Source organism: Pelophylax lessonae (assembly GCF_965119305.1).
Source record: "Pelophylax lessonae genome assembly, chromosome: 2".
NCBI classification, from domain to species: domain Eukaryota; kingdom Metazoa; phylum Chordata; class Amphibia; order Anura; family Ranidae; genus Pelophylax; species Pelophylax lessonae.
The window spans coordinates 374,226,562-374,235,976 of NC_138769.1; positions in this window are offsets into that span (position 1 = coordinate 374,226,562).

Genomic DNA, 9,415 nt, shown 5'->3' on the forward strand with positions numbered 1-9,415 from the left:
CTCGCTGGCCTACTGGGAAATTTCCCAGTATCCCGGTAGGCCAGTCAGGCCCTGCTCATAAGCTGTTTCACTGCTCCTGCTTAGCATTGCATACTGTGGGACAGAATTGATAAATGTCCCTCAAGGTATATTATCTTATGCTTGAGTATGTGTTCTTCAGTGGGAGCTTCTAGTAATGGGTATATATTGTACAGCGTATATACATAAAATTGGAGAATGCTATTCCTACAATCCAAGGACCTGTTCAAATCTAACTCTACAACTTCCAATTACATAAACTTGTCACAAACATTTTTACAGCAGCTAAAATGTATTGTCTATTTTGAGTTACAGTTAATTTTCATCTTAGCATTGCTGTGGTTAAAAAAAATGTACTACATTTCACCCTCTGAATTAAAGTGATTCTGAGGATGTAATTTATTTTGTATTGGAAATACTTAAAATTCTGTGTCAATTCAAAAGCTATTAAAGAAAAGACCATGGTTGCTGGATGTACATGCAGGATTCAACCACACCAGGGAACCAAAATAAGACAGCATGCCCTTAAACAGAAATGTTGCCCATGAGTGAATGATCCTGTATAGTTACTGGAGGAAGGGTGATGAGAGTGGTTCCAGTTAAAATGGCATTTTTTTTTTTTTTTTTTTTACAGTGAAGTAAAGTAGTAATCAGCCCAGGTTTTTATCTTGCCAAAACGATTATTCCTTTGGAGATTGGTCAGCATTCATGTGCACGACCCATTACCTTGACACCAAATTCTGCCTGATCGGGAGCCTTTCATCACATGTCTATAAGCATACCTCACAACTTTTTGAGATTGGAATGAGGGGCAGCTATTAGCAAAACTATGTAGGTATCGGACACACCTCCTCCCATGCCCCTTAACCACCCTGGCAGTCTGATTATGTCAGGATTTTTGATCTCAAAGCGGTACATTGTTTTGCCTGGAAATCTGTTGTTTTATATTTTAGGCCTGTAATTCTTAGGAATAACTCACCTAAATTTGTCCAAACAAAAGTCTATTAGACATCCCGGGTATGATAAAGTTTGAAACATGAAATATAAATTATAATATAATAATACATTTTATTCAATAATTTATTTAAACCAAAAACACTGAAATGTGTACAAACAAGGGGTGCAATATTACTAGTCACTGTAATAATGGTTTAGTAAACATCTCGGGTTTGAAAGATTTTGAAACATGGAACTGCACAAAGTCCGACGTCACAATTGGGACAATAGAATCTGATTTCCTTTCTTATTTTCTTTCCACTGTCATCTCTCTTCGAGCAACAAACCACTTACATCCTTGTAGGTGCTGACTTTTTCTCAGTTGGTGGGATGTAGTCCATGAAGTGACCACCAGTCAGGCGTTCCGGGTTGACAACGCCAACAGCACGACGTCAAGATCTATTAACAGTATTCACAGCCATTGATGGTGTTTGGTGATTCAGAAAAAAAATGTTTGCCAACTTTCCTCCAAATGAAGTCCAAATGAACCACAGACTTGTCACTCTTTTTTTTTAGCAGAATGTAGGCATTCCACAAGCATTGCTCAAGAAGATGTCTGAAGACCTTCTTATATTACTTCTTTGGCTGTTTCCTCATTGCTGGGTAGAATGTCATTGCTTGGTCAGCTCTGTCGACAACTCCCATGGTGTTGTTGTAGTCTATCACTACTTGTGGCTTCATAACTTCTTTCTCACCTTTCATGTGTACCATAACAGTGGAGGAATAATGCACTGTACTCCATTAAGCACACATCTTTATTGTCCCGCCATCGCAGAGCCATCATTTTGCCTTTCTGCCAGGCAACCATTTCTCCTGTCTTGAGCTTTTTTTGCCAAACATTGGCTGCATGTTGCACCGGTTAGCCCTTACAGTTCCATAGGCATTGGTTTTGTTTTGCAGTGGAACCTCATAAAGTTCAGGAGATGTATTAAAGTTGTCTGTTACACAATAGCCCTGATTTAGTAATGGCTCAATTAGTGAAAGAACAGAAGATGTTGCCATTCCATAAATGCTGTATTTTTGATCGAATTTTGTTCCTTTTCCAGTGTATATCACTAAATTCCAAATGTAGCCAGTTGACAATTCACATAGTGTGTAGGATTTTATGCCAAATCATGCCATCTTTGATGCAATGTATTGCACCCAGCTGAGCCTTCCCTTGTAGGCCATTAGACTTTCATCTATGCTAATGTCTCTTTCTGGCACATAGCTCCATTAGAAATTATGTAGAATCATTTGATATACTTCACAAATGTTCTTTAGCTTTGGTGCAGGATGAGTAGTTTCATCAAATTCTTCATTGTTTTCAAAGTGTATATATTTAATTGTAAGGGAAAATCTATACTCTGACCGTGCCAAAGAATGGAGTGGCAAGTAATGTATTGGTTGTCCAACACCACTTCTACAGGGGTTTCCCCACCACTCCCTGAAGAATTATTAGGCCCAGAAATTTTCAAATGTCATCTTTGGTCACTGATTCCCACTTTCTGCATCTTGCAAACTTCTGATGCGTAGCCAATTGTTGCTCTTTGTACCGGTTTGTCTTGGTAACTATTTTTTCAATAACCCCATCGGTCAGAAATAATTGTAGGTATGCCAAGGGATTGTCATGGTCAACGTCAATTTTCATACCAGGTGCTCCAGGAAATTGGAATCTTGGGGGCGCTGCCTGATCTGTACTGCAGTCAATAGAGCACTAAGTTCTCAAATCGCAGAACTCAGAATCGCAGAATCGTCGATGTCGTCACTTTCAGTACCTGATGACGAATTTTCCCACTAATCACTATCGCTCAGTTCTTCAAATAATTCCGATTCACTGTCCCTGTTTTGCAGTTTGTCTAAAAGCCCTTTTGAACTAAAAGAACACTTTTTGGACCCAATGGACGTTTTCAATTTTCCAGGCACAAAGAACCACAAAAGTAGGCAATTTTCCAGGCAGGGCACTGTATCATGTCATTTGTTTTATTTACTTTTTGAAATTCCCGCCGGTCCCCCCCCCCCTCCGCATTGCGGCGCTCGCAAGGAAGGGAATCAGAAGACAGGTGCCGGCATCGGGTGGAGCAAACAGCGGGAGGATGGCTGGAGGACAGCGGGGGAGGATGGTGGGGGATAGTAGCTGAAGGTAAGTGTGTTTGTGGGGTAATCCCGAGTGTGGCTCAGGGTTACCGCTTTTGGCACTATATATTAACCCCGAGCCACACTCGGGAATACCGCCAGGGAGGTTAAAGGAGAATTATACAAAAAAATATTTGTTAAACCAACAAGGCCTTTTTTGTTTACCACTACTATTCCTTTATACTTGCTTTTGAAATTTTCCAATGCAACAATTTAGAAATTGGAAGAAAGGTTTAGCACTGGGAAACATTTTTTAAAAAAATAAATAGTGCATTTTTTTAAACAACTACATAGATCAGACCAAAATGATGGACAAATGAGGAAAGAGGGACAAAGGGCTTTGTTTCAAATCAGTGACAGTCCCTCGAAATCAGGGACAGTTGGAAGCTTTGCTATAAGTAAATTTGTCAGATCATGCCCAGGTTGTACCTTTTTCAGATTCAACTACAGATCCAGTATCTGTATATTCTTTCTACTGTTGTCAGAGTTGCAGCTTCATATACAAAATTTAAGCTATTCTCCTGCAACCAATTTGAAGGGCTTTAATTGCATCATTACCTCTCATATACTACCCAATTATGAATACGATTGCACAATGTATTGATGGCCAGGGGCGTAACTACAGGGGTTGCAGGGGTTGCAATCGCTACCGGGCCCCATGCTCCAGGGGGCCCGGTAGCAAACCAGTGGGTGAACTTCCAGGATCGCAAAGGTCACACTTGCAACTGGACCCTGGCATTGCACCACTGTGGGGAGGCCCCAAGATTGCAGGAAGGGGGCCCACTGCAGAACTTGTGAAAGAATCCTGCAGCGGGACCGTAATAAAAGGCCATGCAACAAGTGTAAAGAGCCCCAGGATTAGTGGGAAGAGCCCTGGGCTTGAAGGTAAGGGCCCCGGCCAGGGGTCTGGGGGGCCCTTCATGGTTTCTTGCATCAGGGCCCTGAAGGTTCTAGTTACGCCTCTGTTGATGGCCTTAGCCTAACAACACACTACAGATAAATGCTTTCTATCAACTGTCCTGCACACTACTAGCGTTTAGAGAGACGGGCTAACAGTGTTTTTTTTATTACGATGGCTGATGTAAAATAACTTACCTCCAGGCCCTGGCTGTGTTAAATAAATATGCAGGGTGTAGCCCTCTGATCACTTTCATAGATGCATTTACACGTTACTTCTTCAGGGCTGTGTTCATAAACATTTGTTTTTTTCTTCTAACATGCCTTTATAAAACAAACAAATGCAAGTTAAAAGCAACCCAGAAGCATCTCAGACACATATCAGATTAAGCCATCTTTCTGCATTTGACTTGCTTCTATCACTAAGGCCAGCCATAGATGGTTTGAGTCTTGGCCGGTTCAGCAGGAACCGGTGTTCTGTGAGAATTACCTACCCCGTGAGAAAAACCTACCCTCGTCACTTCCGGTGCACGGCAGTGTGTGTAACGCGGCGGTTACATTAAAACAGCTGTGCTGCAATATGAGTCATCTCCGCTCCTATCCCTGTCACTTCCCTGATCTCGCCTAGTAAATATAAAAGAGGCGGCGGGTGTATGAAAAGATAAATCACGGAGCCTAGAGCCGCTTTTATATTTACTAGGCAAGATCAGGGAAGTGACAGGGACAGGAGCGGAGATGACTAATGTTGCAGAGGAGCTGTTTTAATGTTCCCGCCGCGCGGGTAGGTTTTTTTCACGGACACCGTGATCGTTTCATACTAGTGCGCATGTGCAGTAGTCTGATCCTCAGCTGCTCCATTACGTATCTGGGGCTGTGAGCATGCGCACTACTGCGCTGCTCAGCTGTTCCTGGCCGGAAGTGACGAGGGTAGGTTTTTCTCACGGGGTAGGTAATTCTCACGGAACACCGGCAGGGATTTGAACCATGTGTGGGGAGGCTGAATGTACAAAATTGATTGATTGATCAACTTGGGTACAACCAGCCTGCCAGATTCACTTGTGATTATAGCTAGTGGCTGCTATAATCACAGTCTTCTCCTGGCGAGGAATGGCTTATTTCGCCCCCCCCCACCGGGAGAAGACAATTGCTCAGCAGGAGGGATTCCCCTGCCAGCACTGTGCGTGTTGATTGTTGCAGGAAAGAAATTTGCACCGTCTATGGCCTGCCTAAGGCCCCTTTCACATGGGCAGCGCACCCAACGGACTCCTTTTTGCTCATCGGGGATCGATCCGCCGATCCCCCACTGAGCAGGCAGATGACAGCTCTTTCTCTGCTTTCTTTGCCGAGACGGAGCTGTCAGATATCTGCTCTCCTCTATAGGAGATCGGACGAAAACGGACCACCTGTCTTATCCGATCCGATCCTCCAAACAGATGGAAAATAGGGTATTCATCTGTCCGGATTTCACGGACAGGATCGGATCAGATAGAAGCGGGTGTCAGCGGAGATGTCTCTGCTGACATCCGCTGCTCAATAGGGCTGCATGGAGCATCCAATCCTGAAAAACTGACAGGCGGATCGGATCGGAAAGTCCGTGTGAAAGGGGCCTAATTCCTGTGTACACAAGCCCTTAAGCTGGATACACACTATACAACTTTTGTTGTTAGATTTCCTTTAGATTTACCTTTACTATGTAGTGCAAGGGCCTGCCAGATTACATTCAAATTGAAAGGGTTTAGGTTTGACCTCATATTATATGGTTTTGGTAAATATAAAGGAAAAAAATCTAAAGACAATTGTATAGTGTGTATGGCCCATTACTCTGAGATCTGCAGATATGCACAAATAGACAACTTCTTGTCAGCACTTTAGGGCCTATAAGCTCAACCTCCCCCGAAAACCTAATTAGCTACATTTGTCCCCAATTCCTCAATTGCTCTGTGTGTGAGACTATAGTCTGAAAAGTACAAGTGGACTTGTTATATTTTTCTAATTGAAAATAAAAAAAAACAAAAAAATTAGCCTGAAATAAATTGCGTTTTGTTTGCCAATTACAAAATATGCATTTTGTTTTACTAATAAACAATGTTTGCAAATTAATAATTAACTAAAAAAAAATTATAAATAAAGAAGTTGCAGATATAACCGTATATATGCATGTTAGTAGAGATAAGACTTTACACATATTTATTATAGCTACCTGTCAATGTTACACGTGTAGTATTAGGTATCCAACCAACATTTAGCATGTACAAATCCTATAATGCTACCTGTGTTATTAAATAGCCACAAAACATAAACTCATCTGGAGTTTAAAAGAACTATGGCTCATTCAGTAAGGAAAAAACTTTTTTTCCACTTTATCTTCACTATACCACACATCATTTTATTGCATTCATAGAGACATTCACCTTACAGCAACAGTCCTACACATTCATCCTTTTTGGGGGTAGGCGGATTATTCTACTATGGATTCTGGAAAGAAATCCAAACACCAAACCAACAGGATATTGACAGAAACAGAACATACAAACTACATGCATATCACTGGTTGGAGCTGAACCCACAATCCTTGTGTTGGAAGGCAGCAGTACTCCTCACGTTTAAATCACTTGATTCATGTAAAATCCTACTGTTGTCACCTGGGTCACTTGTTCATAAGCACACTTTTGATCTTTGCTTAAGGGCATGCAGGAATAAAGGTATGGTAATGTGCTCATTTTTGCCCATTCCTATAATCACATATGTCAAATATCAGGTGAGTAAGCTGTAGGCCAGTTGGATAGCCCTGCTATTGGTGGACATGTAATGCCCTGATCAGATGCAGAAATCTCCTTGTTCCAGGTGGGTCGCGTGAGTGCCTTTTACCATGATGATGTACTACATGCTCTCCTTTATACAACATGGAGGCCTTTTATGTGTGTTTATGTTTGTCTTTGCCTTTTTCTCCTCTGGAGGTAGTTTTCGGCCTCTCATGGCAGCTAGAGTGCATCTGCGTTCCAAGCCAAGGCTCTCTGTTCATCCTGCAGGCACTGCAATGGATTCACCCTTTGCATCAACATATGCAAATTTGTTCCTTGGTTGGTGGGAGTGTACCATAAGAGGCGCCGATTGGCTGCCTTCTGGGGGCGTAACCTGGGCGCAAGTCTTTGCGATTGGACACCCCCACTTTCTGATATCCTGGCTGTGATTGGTCCAGTCTACAGCCTGGACCAATCATCATCCAGGACTTCCCATGGCCCCATACTGACCCCGCTGACGTCACGTCGCGTGCGTCAGTCACGCTGACGCACCGAGTCGGAGACTAGTGGACGGACACGGCGGGAGACGGGAGTGACGGCGGCACCGGCAGAGAGCGGAGAGGAGACCGGAGTCACCGGACCGGAATCGGATCGATCCGTCCAGACCACCATTGGTAAGTAAGTGGTGCAGTTTGCAACACTGCAGTGCATGTATCACCACCTGGACTGTTATGTTGATTAGAAAACTTTTTCAACCCCCAAGATTTCAAATCATGTTGGGGTAACTGGCTAAAAGGTTGCATTGTAGCAGTCTAAATGAACCCTGGTGGTGACGAGACTGAGGAAATGCTTCCTCCCGTTTGCAGCAGATTATTGACATCATCTCTGACCAGACATAGCCACCCGACTGGAGTTCAAGGACTCATTTTTGATAAATGGTACAGGGTTAACTGCCTCTGCAGAATCTTGACCACAGACCTTTCTATATTCTTGCCATATTAGCTGCCTCTCAGAGAGATTCTCATATGCATGTGTTTCATTCTCAGAAGCAGGCATGTGCTAGGGAGGTGGATACTTGTGCATGTGCCATTAGGCACAGGGGTGTCAAACTGGCGGCCCTCCAGCTGTTGTGGAACTACAAGTCCCATCATACCTCTGCCTGTGGGAGACATGCTTGTAACTGTCAATCTTGTAATGCCTTATGGGACTTGTTGTTCCACAACAGCTAGAGGGCCACCAGTTTGACACCTATGCAGGCTTAGGGTCTTAGGGAGTTCAACTGCCCAGGGTCCTCACTGCTTACCTTAATGACTGCACTTTGGTTGGGGGTCTCCTCCTCCCATAACTCTGTGGAGCAGCAGAGCAGAGGGTATTACACTAGATTGCACTTGGCAATGCAAAAAGATAAAATAAAGTTTGGAGAAAATGGATGCAAAGGAAGTGGTTGGAGTGCCTGTCAGTGAGACAGCTGCTAAGTTAAAGATATTTCTGCAGCCTGCTGAACCAACTGCACATGGGAGTTCTGAGGTAGTGTTGCAAACTGCACCACTTACTTACCGGTGGTGGTCTGGACGGATCGATCCGATTCCGGTCCGGTGACTCCGGTCTCCTCTCCGCTCTCTGCCGGTGCCACCGTCACTCCCGTCTCCCGCCGTGTCCGTCCACTAGTCTCCGACTCGGTGCGGCAGCGTGACTGACGCACGCGACGTGACGTCAGCGGGGTCAGTATGGGGCCATGGGATGTCCTGGATGATGATCGGTCCAGGCTGTAGACTGGACCAATCACAGCCAGGATATCAGAAAGTGGGGGTGTCCAATCGCAAAGACTTGCGCCCAGGTTACGCCCCCAGAAGGCAGCCAATCGGTGCCTCTTCTGGGACGTAACCCCACCCCCCCTAGCCACCAGTTCCATCACAGAGGCCGGCGAACCCAATTTTTTTTTTTTTTTACAACTTTATTTGTTCGCTTTGTAATTTTTTTCTTTTTTTTTTTTCTTTTTTTTTTAGGGGTAGGGGGGCGGCACCCTGGCGCCCCCTATGCACGGGCCGCCACTGGTACCATAGTGTTCACAGAAGATTTATAACAATTTACTGTACACATTTTACTATGGGTACAATTCACTGATGATATTTTTATGCTTTGGCAGGGCCAAAATAAGAGATTTGAGGAATTTGTAGCATGTCTAAATAATGATATCGGTATGTTTTTCACCAGTGAAATTAATTATGATAGTATCAACTTCCTGGATTTTAGGATTGGGAGAAATGACGGTGGTACCATTATTACAACCATCAATCAGAAATTTACCTCAACCAATACCAATAACCAATAACCAATGGCTACATTTGGAGAGCCTATACCCTACATCCCTTAAAAAAGACATTCCCACTGGGCAATTTAAAAAAGAAACTGCTCTGATGTAGCCTTTCAGAAAGAAAGTTGACAGGTTCAGTAGACGTGGTTATAATTTCAGTAACTTAAAGCAGAATTCCACCCGTTTTTGTGTTTATTAAAAGTCAGCAGCTACAAAAGTGTTCCAGACCGCTCGCCGCAGTTTTACTGCGGCAGGCAGTCTCTCCTGTGCGAACCGATGTAGGACTACATCGGTCGCGTGTGGGGCCAATGATTTTTGGCCTGGACCTGGTGAC